Genomic DNA, 12,356 nt, shown 5'->3' with positions numbered 1-12,356 from the left:
ATATGGTTCAAAAAGTCCCTGATAGATAGTGCACAAGAGGTCTTGGTGAGTATACTGAGCCAGTTGTTTCATTGTACATATCACTGAACTTAGCTTACTGGAAACAGAATGAAGATTTGCAGTGATAGATGAGTCAAAAATTTGCAGATGGTACTTTGTGTCATCTAGCAAGAGATGTATGTATACTGCTTCTGGGAGTAGAAATGGTGTTGGAGTGATGTATCAGTTGTGGAGAAGTATTTCAAAGTGGACCATACACAATAAGTAAAAGGCAAATGTAGAAAAATTTTGTGAACAAAGTTCTTGAATTTTTTGAATACTCATGCACTGGACTTTGACTCAAATATCCTGAAACCTAAAGTTTTCTTGTTTGTGTATAGTCAGTTGTCACTCAACTGACAAACTATCGTAATTTTCAATGCTGAATGAAATAACATGATTCTTCACATTCTCGGCCAATAAATTTAATGTGAAACTTTGGATCACCATAGCCATCCTTTTCTGAAATCATTGCTTACACAATATGGGATAGTCTTTAAAGTGTGTGTTTTGCGTACCCAAATCTGCTCACAGTAAAGATATCTATTGGCACCCACCTTAACTCAAATAAGACAGCTACACTACAAATGTAGACCAGACACTCTCTAGCAGCTGAACACATGACTACCAGTGCTTAAACAGATGTATGCAGTGTTCTATTTTTACGAAGGTCTGTTCGTAACTTGTCTGAGTGTAATCAGGATTTTAAGTTTCTGTCTAAATAATAAAAACCAGAACTTGTGTGTTTTATTTTCAGGGGTTGAATCTGCTGAGCTTGTTTGGGTTTGTAATTGCTTTGTCATTGAAGCCCGTGAAGCTGCCAGCATTGGAAACCTCTTGAAGCATAGTCTATTGACCATACTACAGAATTCAAAGCATGCAAATAATCACTGTACAAGCTACAAATAATGGGTTTCTCAGATAACACTTCTGAAAGATTGCCATTTCAGAATTATTTAACTGCAAATATTGTTAATACACTCCTGGAAACTGAAATAAGAACACCGTGAATTCATTGTCCCAGGAAGGGGAAACTTTATTGACACATTCCTGGGGTCAGATACATCACATGATCACACTGACAGAACCACAGGCACATAGACACAGGCAACAGAGCATGCACAATGTCGGCACTAGTACAGTGTATATCCACCTTTCGCAGCAATGCAGGCTGCTATTCTCCCATGGAGACCATCGTAGAGATGCTGGATGTAGTCCTGTGGAACGGCTTGCCATGCCATTTCCACCTGGTGCCTCAGTTGGACCAGCGTTCGTGCTGGACGTGCAGACCGCTTGAGACGACGCTTCATCCAGTCCCAAACATGCTCAATGGGGGACAGATCCGGAGATCTTGCTGGCCAGGGTAGTTGACTTACACCTTCTAGAGCACGTTGGGTGGCACGGGATACATGCGGACGTGCATTTTCCTGTTGGAACAGCAAGTTCCCTTGCCGGTCTAGGAATGGTAGAACGATGGGTTCGATGACGATTTGGATGTACCGTGCACTATTCAGTGTCCCCTCGACGATCACCAGTGGTGTACGGCCAGTGTAGGAGATCGCTCCCCACACCATGATGCCGGGTGTTGGCCCTGTGTGCCTCGGTCGTATGCAGTCCTGATTGTGGCGCTCACCTGCACGGCGCCAAACACGCATACGACCATCATTGGCACCAAGGCAGAAGCGACTCTCATCGCGGAAGACGACACGTCTCCATTCGTCCCTCCATTCACGCCTGTCGCGACACCACTGGAGGCGGGCTGCACGATGTTGGGGCGTGAGCGGAAGACGGCCTAACGGTGTGCGGGACCGTATCCCAGCTTCATGGAGACGGTTGCGAATGGTCCTCGCCGATACCCCAGGAGCAACAGTGTCCCTAATTTGCTGGGAAGTGGCGGTGCGGTCCCCTACGGCACTGCGTAGAATCCTACGGTCTCGGCGTGCATCCGTGCGTCGCTGCGGTCCGGTCCCAGGTCGACGGGCACGTGCACCTTCCGCCGACCACTGGCGACAACATCGATGTACTGTGGAGACCTCACGCCCCACGTGTTGAGCAATTCGGCGGTACGTCCACCCGGCCTCCCGCATGCCCACTATACGCCCTCGCTCAAAGTCCGTCAACTGCACATACGGTTCACGTCCACGCTGTCGCGGCATGCTACCAGTGTTAAAGACTGCGATGGAGCTCCGTATACCACGGCAAACTGGCTGACACTGACGGCGGCGGTGTACAAATGCTGCGCAGCTAGCGCCATTCGACGGCCAACACCGCGGTTCCTGGTGTGTCCGCTGTGCCGTGCGTGTGATCATTGCTTGTACAGCCCTCTCGCAGTGTCCGGAGCAAGTATGGTGGGTCTGACACACCGGTGTCAATGTGTTCTTTTTTCCATTTCCAGGAGTGTAAAAACACTCAATTTATAAACCAACATGAATTACTCTCTTCAGCCATACTTCAAAAGATTGTATATTTCCAAGCCCAATTTTACGAGGATAATAAATGTCAGCTTGATCAGATGATAAAACATAACTAAGATATGGGTATATAATTATGAAATTCTAATTACAGTATGAATGATGCAGTTCATTCACATCTCGTAAGCTCAGTGTACCCTACACACATACTTCCAGCTGATGTCATGGCCTGAGTGATACCTCTCCGTTATATCCTTTGTGTGTTTCAATTAGTCTCAAATTCTAAGCCAGCTTCCCTTAATATTGTAATGATTGTGGAGTTGGGTAAGTTAAGTTTGCATTATTTGTCATATGTTTTGGGTGCGGCAAGTGTAATGAGAAAGATTACTTTAAAACTTCTGCCAATCCTAACATTTACTAGCTCTTGATTTGTTTAAAAAATAATTAGTGACATATGTGGTACTAAAAATAAATGCTTTCTCTTAGGATATATAGCTTGTATTTTTCTACTATGGACTGTGAAATAGGTGTCAACAAGAAAAATTTTGAAATTGTGTGTAAGCTTTGTTGGAAACTGTTATTACGTCAAGTTTAACACATATATTTCAGAACAACACAACACATATAAGTCACAGAGTAAGTTGACAAGCAAGACATGTGTACACATTAGCATTCGAATGAGCACTGAGTCCCAGTCTAGCGGCCGCTGCTCGGCTGGCCGCTTAGGTGGCGCAGCTGCTGCATGGCTGGCAGACAGCGCCGCATGTAGAGGACGCGCATAATTGCGTGGCGGCACTTTGAATGATCGGCGAGTCACAACACTTTTCCCCCCTTTGAAATTGTTGCACTGGTCTTGATGGAGGTGTCATGGAGATGGCTAATGTCCATAGGCGTTGTTTGACTCGCCGTAAAGTCTCGAGGAGGAGGCTTCCTGTACGGACGGAAGTGTCCCCGATGATAACGGGTCGAGATGACAGGAGACGTAGGGGTCGAATCTGCTGGGGCCCCATGCACCAATCTGCCCATTGCGGCAAGTCCAGTTGATATGACAGGAGACATGGGCGATGTGTCGGCGTCTGTTGGAGGAGGAGGCACGTAGATTTGCTCTGACAGAAGATGGTCATCCGGTTCCTGCATGGACACGTCTCCTGGTGGTGTCCATTCTGGTGCTGGCATCACGATGATGGGGAGAGGGCTTCATTGTGAGTATTGAGAGATACCAAGATCCTGAGCGTCAGGTAGAGCCAAAGGTGGTGTAGCGGCATTCGGAACAGGCGTAGGATTTGCTGGCACACGAGGCCAAAGCTGGTCCGAAAGACGCACTGCAACACCCGTGTCCATCTGGATTTCATACAGGCATCTGCCACAGTGTCTTAAGATGTGGCCCGGGCTCCATTTTGGCCGCCTGCCATATCCCCGTACCCAGACGAGGTCGGCGGCGGTGAACCGGCCAAGTGAAGGCACCCGCGGCCATGAGGTGGAAGGCCACAAAAGATGAAGTAGCGTGTGGGGCTGTCGGCCATGTAAGAGCTCAGCCAGACTGTGGTCGCCCATGGGGATGAAACGGTAAGACGCCAGAAACTGGAGAAGCGCATCATCAGCAGCAGAAGAAGTCAGAAGTTTCTGCATCTGAGCCTTAAATGTGCGGACCAGTCGTTCAGCCTCACCGTTGGATTGTGGATGGAACGGTGGGGCCGTTACATGCATAACGCCGTGACGAGCACAAAAATCCGCAAATTTGGAAGAGGCAAATTGCAGACCATTATCAGTAACAAGAGTAGAGGGGAGGCCTTCCAAAGAAAAAATTCGGGTGAGAGCACTGGTGGTTGCCGCGGTGGTAGGCGACGTGCAACGGACAATGAAAGGAAAGTTAGAGTAGGTGTCAATTACGAGGAGCCAATAAGTACCTAAAAAGGGTCCAGCAAAGTCAGCATGAATGCACTCCCAGGGCTTCTCAGGCAAAGGCCACGGTGACAAAGATGACTTCGGGGCAGCGGCCTGTGATGCACAAGGGCCGCAGGCAGCGACCACGTGTGCTATTTCAGAGTCGATGCCAGGCCAGTACACATGATGGGGCGCCAGAAATTTTGTGCGAGACACACCCCAGTGCCCTTGGTGAAGGAGATGCAAGACCAAAGCACACAAAGTTGCAGGTACCACAACATGCGGCGAAGCATTGTCAGTAGAGGGGAGGATAACACCATCCCTAGCCGTGAGGCAGTAGCGCAAAGTGTAGTAGTTCCGCAATGGATCACAAGTCTTAGCGGACGGGCGATCTGGCCAACCCTTCTGAATACAGCGTAAAACCCGGGAGAGGGTAGGGTCAGAACCCGTAGCAGCCGCCAGCCTGTCCCCAGTGATGGGGAACCCGTCCACAACCCGCTGCTCGGCAACATCCAGGTGGAAACACAAAAGTTCATCCCTATCAAATGCCTCATCAGGACCCATGGGAGGCGAAACAGAGCATCAGCACATGCATGTTGAGCCGTTGGCCGGAAATGAATCTCATAATTGAAACGAGACAAGTAAAGAGCCCAACGCTGGAGGCGGTGTGCAGCCTTGTCGGGAAGTGACGTTGATGGATGAAACAAGGAAACAAGTGGTTTGTGATCCGCAACAAGATGAAATTTTCAGCCATAGAGAAAAACACCAAATTAAGAGCATAAATAATGGCCAAAACTTCTTTCTCAATTTGAGAAAACTTTTGTTGGGCATCTGTGAGCGTTTTGGAGGCATAAGCAATGGATTGTTCCGAACTGTCAGAAAAACGGTGCACAAGGACTGCACCGACCCCGTATTGAGAGGCGTCTGTGGCAAGAACAAGATGTTGGCCTGGTCAATAAGTAGCCAGGCACGGGGCTTGTTTCAGCATAGTCTTCAATTTCTGGAAAGCTGCTTCACATGACGCGGACCAGTGAAAAGGCACGTTTTTATGCAACAGGTGATGCAACGGCTGAGCCACCGAAGCCGCAGATGGTAAAAACTTGTAATAGTATGCTATTTTCCCCAAGAAGGCCTGCAGTTCCTTAGCAGATGTAGGGCAAGGAAGGTCATCGATCACAGCGACAGTTTGCTGAAGCGGACGAATACCATCCCGAGATAGTTGAAACCTCAAGTACGTGATAGATACCTGAAAAAATTGTGATTTCTGAAGATTACACTTAAGACCAGCAGTCTGTAAGAGATGAAAAAGTGTGGGGAGATTTTGAAGATGTTCTTCAGTGGTGGAGCCAGTAACAACAATGTCGTCCATGTAATTGATACACCCAGGGACAGGGAGTAATAATTGTTCCAAGAATTGCTGAAAGAGAGCAGGGGCACTAGCAACCCCGAATGGCAAGCGTTGGTTTTGATAGAGGCCAAAAGGTGTGTTAAGGACCAGAAACTGCTGGGTTAGCAGCATCGAGAGGAAGTTGATGATAAGCTTCTGACAGGTCAATTTTAGAAAAATACTGGCCTCCAGCAAGTTTAGTGAACAGTTCTTCAGGGCGGGACATAGGGTAAGTGTCGATGAGGCATTGAGCATTTACAGTGGCTTTGAAATCGCCACAGAGATGAATATCACCATTTGGCTTAGCAACCACAATGACAGGAGAGGACCACTCACTTAAAGTGACAGGAAGCAAGACCCCTGAAGTAGTGAGACGGTCCAACTCCTGTTTTACCCGATCATGAAGGGCCACAGGAATGGGCCGAGCCCGAAAAAACAGGCCGAGCAGTGGGTTTGAGCGTGATATGAGCTTCAAAGTCGTTTGCACAGCCTAACCCAGGAGAAAAAAGGGACAAAAATGTCGTCGACAAGGAATCCAGTTGAGCATAAGGAATAGCATCAGAGACAATATTGACAGAGTCATCTATGGAGAACCCAAAAATGTGAAAGGCATTGAAACCGAAAAGATTTTCTGTGTTGCTCTGGTCAACCACAAATATGGGAACAGTGCGAATGATGGATTTGTAAGATACCTCAGCACTAAACTGTCCCAAGAGAGAAATCTTCTGTTTATTGTACGTCCGTAATTGCCGAGTGACAGGTGACAGAAGTGGAGAACCCAACTAGAGATACGTCTGAGAATTAATTATAGTGGCAGCAGAACCGGTATCCAATTGCATGTGAACATCTCGACCAAGGATTTGGACAGTGAGGAATAACTTCCCTGAAAGGGAAGAAGTGCAATTGACAGACAACACAGAATCAGAATCAGTGTCATGTTCATGAACATCATGTATCGGTCGGATTTGCAAACAGAAGACACATGACCTTTCTTTTCGCAATTGTGACACACATCCCAATGTTGGGGACAACCCTCGCGTGAATGTTTTGTAAATCACCGCGGACATGAAGGAAGTTGCCGGGGGTTTTGCTGCAGTTTCTTAGCGGGTTGTTTACTGCTAGGCCGAGGCTGCACGTGGGAGCACACTGCGGCCACGTCGGCAGGTGGGGATGCGCCGCACACATTGTCAACAGTGCACAGAGGTTGTATTTCTCCGACATCACCCGACCCCTCTATTTGCGCCCCAGCAGTGCGAGAAATTTCAAAAGACTGCGCAATGGAGAGAACTTCATCTAGAGTCGGATTTGCCAACTGAAGGGCATGTTGCCGAACTTCTTTGTCGGGCACCGACTGGATAATAGCATCCCATACCATGGAATTGGCATAGGATTCTTTGTGAACGTCAGTAACAAATTGACACTTTCGACTGAGGCCATGAAGTTCAGCAGCCCAAGTGCGATAGGATTGATGTGGCTGTTTTTGACAATGATAAAAGGCAACACGAGAGGCTACCACATGCGTTTGCTTTTGAAAATAGACAGACAGAAGTGAGCACATTTCAGCAAAGGACAAAGACGCAGGATCCTTCAAAGGAGCCAATTGCGACAACAACCGATACATTTGAGGTGAAATCCAGGAAAGGAACATACATGGTTGTTCGTCTGTGACTTGAAATGCCAAGAAGTGCTGTCAAAGATGTTTTTCATAATCAGACCAGTCTTCCACTGTCTCGTCATAAGGAGGAAAAGGAGGTATAGCCAACGACGAGAAACCCCCCGCATTTGATGCTGCAACGAAATCGCAAGTCGCCGCTGTTAGAAGCATTTGCTGTTCAAGGAGATTTTGCAATAGTTGCACGACAGTAGCCATGGAACCCTGTGGGTCAACGGTGAAAAGGAAAAATCCCATCCTCATCACCAATTGTTATAACGTCAAGTTTAACACATATATGTCAGAATGACACAACACATATAAGTCACAGAGTAAGTTGACAAGACATGTGTACACGTTAGCATTCGAATGAGCACTGAGTCCCAGTCTAGTGGCCACTGCTCGGCTGGCCACTTAGGTGGTGCAGCTGCTGCATGGCTGGCAAACAGCGCCGCACGTAGAGGACGCGCTTAATTGCGCGGCAGCGCTTTGAATGATCGGCGAGTCACAACAGAAACCATTAAGTAGTCCCTCAAATACCAGATGAAAGGAGGCCAGGTATTTGTGCACTGGCAGTTAAACTGCAGTTTCTAACTGTAATACATCTTTGTTCCTCTAATATATGATTATACATGTTAATGAGCAGATTATGATAGCATTTTAAATTTTGCCAGTTCGGCCAATAATTCAGTGAAACATTGAAAATCAAATTCTTATTGCCACTGTGTTGTAAATGGTACCAGATAACAGCATAGTAAGAAAAGGGTAATGTTTATTAATGTGACTGTTTGGTAGGTCAGATGGTGCAGTTGATTGTAAAAATGTAGAGGCTTTAATTCTCATAGGCCTCTTGTATATTGTGGTAATATTATGTGTACATATCACACAAAAAATATCATACCTGAATATGCACAGGAAAAATGTGAAACTGAAATGCATATTTGATTAGGTGAAGTTTCACTGGTGTAAACCAAGAAAACTTTTCCCAAGTAGTACTCTGAAATGTGTGACAACTTTTACTTTGGGGATCATATGTTCCCAGTGAGAGGGGAAATGTCTGTTAATATATACATTTGTTATGTATACTGACTTGTTTCACATGTTTCCATCATGACAGAAAGCATGAAGGTGTATTATTAGAGGTTTGATCTATGAGAACTGCATACTGCTGGGTTTAAAATAGATTTTGTCTTCAGGGTAATTCTGGAGACAATTGTGAAGCACTCATTCTCAATCACAGTCTTCGAGAAGAGCCTGTACTGGTTGGACTGGGAAGATGGCAAGATTGCTGTGTGTCACAAGTTTACAGGGAAGAACTAGAATCCTCATGTGTTTGCTCAAGTCAAATTCACAAAATAAAGGTCTACCACCCTGCCGTCCACACTTTGGGAAGTCTCCGGTAGAAGCTGACATCTTCCTTCCTATTTATCTTATTTTAGAGATGCGTAAAAAATTAATTAGTCAGTCTGTAGAATGCATAGTTTAATTCTCAAAAGTGTTTGAAATATATTTGTTAATCACTGTATGTTTTGCACTGAAAGGGTCCCACTAATCAGTGCCCTTTTAACTGTGGATTAGCTCTTCTTGGTGGACTTCTCCTTTTGTGTCAAAAGGTGCTGAAAGAAATTTGTTATCCACTGGAATAACAGATAGTTTGAACTCAATGTAACGCCTCTAATGGAAAAGTCTAGATGACAGACTTCATCTGCATGTATTCCAGCCAGACAAGAGGTTGCCTATCTGAGTCCATGCACACAATTTGCACAAATATAACTTCATTCATTCTCTGGTGAGCATTGCTTTGACAATGTGATCAGCTCAGCTTCAAGGAGAGGAATGCTCCATCCAGCAGGTACAAGTGCCTGTTTATGGCTCACCTCCCTTGTAGAACAGGATTGTTAAAACTCTGATCTGCACAAACCATAAAACACCTCTCGAAAGTGGGCTGCTTTCTACTACTACCTTATCATGCAAATGTCATTAGTCAGCCAGTGGAAAGCATAGAAGTGGGACATCTGATCCCAGAATGTCACACTTCAAAGTAGAAGCCTGGAGCTTCCATATTTTATGGACATGTCAGATTATGTAATTCAGATAGTAAACACCAAAGAAAAACAAACCCAAAACAACACTAGCAAAGTCACAAAGCAAATGGTATTATCAGCTATGAAAACAAAACTGCTCCATCAATTATCTACAGAGGTAGACTGTAATAGAAATTAAACCTGTAGTGCTTTTACAATGAATATCTTGGTTGCATTATTGTAGCTCTTCATTACACAAGTTAACTCAAATTGCCCCAAAACTTTTTCTTTCAAATTTACTGATAAATGCAGATTTCTGAGTTCAGAATTAACCTTGCCTGGTATTGGGTACTTTATACATTGCTGGGTTAAGGGTCTCCCGGAGTTACTTCTGTGCAGTTACGAAAGACATGGAAGAGAAAAATAGAGGCTTGTGATGTGCCTATACTCTAACAGACCATCCTTCCCAACTCTTTCAGTAGAATTCAACCATATAACAAACTTTATTTCCATTGGATTCAGAATTATCTTCCACTTAAATCTCTTATCTGATCCATATTTTCTTCTAGTAATTAGTAATTACCAACCCAAAGTTCCTCAATACAAAAACACACACACACACACACACACACACACACACACACACACACACACACACACCGTGTTTCCTGAAGGTCACAAAACAGAGATCACAGTTTTTGTCTGGTCACAAAATCCAGTGACTGTTTCCTCACGAATACAGTGACCTTGATCTTTGTATTGAAATTATATAGCTTTTTCTGGTTGGCAATAATGTGCATCAGTATTTCATTGACTGTTCCTCAGTTTGAGCCACCTCATGTAACAATGAGGTTAAAAAAATTAATCTTGTTCCTGATCTGTTATGAAATTAAAAGCTGTGAAGTACAGCCCAGTCTGTCTGCTCCCTGATTACTGCAATTTAGGAAATGTACCCTAATCAGAAGACTGGCCAATCATTTCATGAAATGAATTGTTTTCAGGTGGAGAATCCCTGTAAAGATGCTGCCTGCAGTGATATTTGTATGTTGGCCCCAACAACTCTTACACATGTGCCTGCCGTGTGGACAAGGAACTTGGTATCGATTAGAATTTGTGCAGAGGTGAGATACAAAATAGTTAAAAGGCAACTCGTTTTGTAATTACATCTGCAATTTTAAATTGCTGTGTTACCACTGGGAGCTTTCAGCTCGCGTTTAAACTAGGTGTAGTGTGTGCTGCTTCACTTGTATAGTCTGCACAGATTTATTTTTTCCTTATTTGTATTTTTGGTTACAAATTGTAACTCCATCCAAACTTTGCCCATTGATAAAGGCCATAAAAGCATAGTATTTTCTCAATGTACTTCTTGCCTAAAGATTCTGGTAGCTGGAGATAAAAGTCCTTGTTTTCATGCATTTTGCGTTCTTGTAGAGATATTTCAATATAAACTTCAATTCCAAATCTTCAATTTATTTGGTAATTTGCTAATTTTTTTTGCAGCAAATATTAACTATCAACAAGCAAACAACCAAACCCATAGTGTTCCTGAAAATGTATGCCTGTTTTGATTTCCGAACTCTTACACCTGTAATCAGGAGAAGGTACTAAGAACTGCACTTGAACAAATCTGCAGACCCAGGTTTCAAGAATGTACTGGTTTGGATAACCATTCAACAATATTGTCTTACAATATTCCAGAATATGACAGTAATGAAAGATTAATTATCAGATATGCTTTTGACATCTTTTATATGCAGTGACGAATAACATAACGGCAGCTATTACATTGAATGAATGTAATTTTCCCACATGCACAAGGAATCTCCGAAGGTTATAAGGAAAAAAAAGTGTGTCGAAATTTTGAATTTTTTTTTTAAAAAGGTAATAAAACCATGCATAACGCAATAATTTTGTAAATCAGTGCCAAAAATTTGTGATGTATGATTGAATGTACTTTAGTAGCATCTTCACAAGAAGCAATTTCTTGTTTGTCAATTGAATATGAAAAAGTTTGAATTCTTAACTTGTCTGTAGAAACTGCATACTACTTGTTGTAATAATAAAAATTAGTGTACAGCTGAATAACACTGAAAATTCAGTAAAACTTCATGTAAGTTCATGTTTTTCATCACATAACCTTCCAAAAACCATAATGGTGAAATAACATAAATAAAATAAAGGGGGTGGGACTGTCCAGTGATTCCAATGACAGAGCTTGTGCTCAGTTGTAGTGTACTAGTACATCACCAACACTGGAAGCTTCTCTTCACCTCAGTACGCTGTACTACTTGAACATTGTTCTAGTAAATCTGATGTGGACACCACAGTCTCCCCTTGTTAGACCTTCTATAGCACCACATATCAAAAGCTCCCATTCTCCTCCTGTAGTTTTTTGGTTATGTGAGAATATTCCAAACAGATTTCCAAACAGTTTCTGCATGTCCTGTGTAGTTATTGGAATATTGTGACAGACAACATCTTTAATGCATCCCCAAAGGAAACAGTCCAGAGGATTTAAATCAGGAGACCTAGCAGGCCAAGTAACTGTTCCTCCTCAACCAATCCGTTTGGCAGGATACCTTCAGTTCAGAACAAGATGTGCACACAAGGCATTATGTGCTGGACATCCATAGTGTTGATACCACTTATGCATTATGGTTCTTAGCAGCTCTTGATCCAGAATTCGTCTGAGGAAATTGGCATACGTCATTGACACTGATGTTCCACCTGTCTAAGCCATTGTGGGTTGTCACTGGACCTATAATGCATGTTCCTTGTGTTTACCTGTCCTTTGTTTGGGAAGGAATATTCATCGGTAGTTAGAACATTGGAGAAGAAGTTTGGGTTGGCAAGGATTTGCTGCTGTACCCACCGACAGAACTGAACACGATTCTGGAAATCATTCCAATGCAATTCTTGATGTAAGTGTACATGGTAAGGATGGAACCAGTGACGTGTAA

General features: G+C 43.9%; 1 long non-coding RNA gene across 1 annotated transcript; it reads left to right on the top strand.

The window, feature by feature from the left end:
• The first annotated feature begins 7,845 nt into the window (after positions 1-7,845).
• Positions 7,846-11,242, top strand: LOC126187734 (uncharacterized). Its single transcript, XR_007537786.1, has 3 exons — positions 7,846-7,930; positions 10,398-10,517; positions 10,897-11,242. It is a non-coding gene; the product is annotated as an uncharacterized LOC126187734 (long non-coding RNA).
• The last annotated feature ends 1,114 nt before the right edge of the window (positions 11,243-12,356 follow it).

This window comes from Schistocerca cancellata, chromosome 5 (genome assembly GCF_023864275.1).
Source record: "Schistocerca cancellata isolate TAMUIC-IGC-003103 chromosome 5, iqSchCanc2.1, whole genome shotgun sequence".
NCBI lineage: Eukaryota > Metazoa > Arthropoda > Insecta > Orthoptera > Acrididae > Schistocerca > Schistocerca cancellata.
Note: the sequence above shows the minus strand (reverse complement) of the source record. Positions and strands in the feature narration are given on the sequence as shown.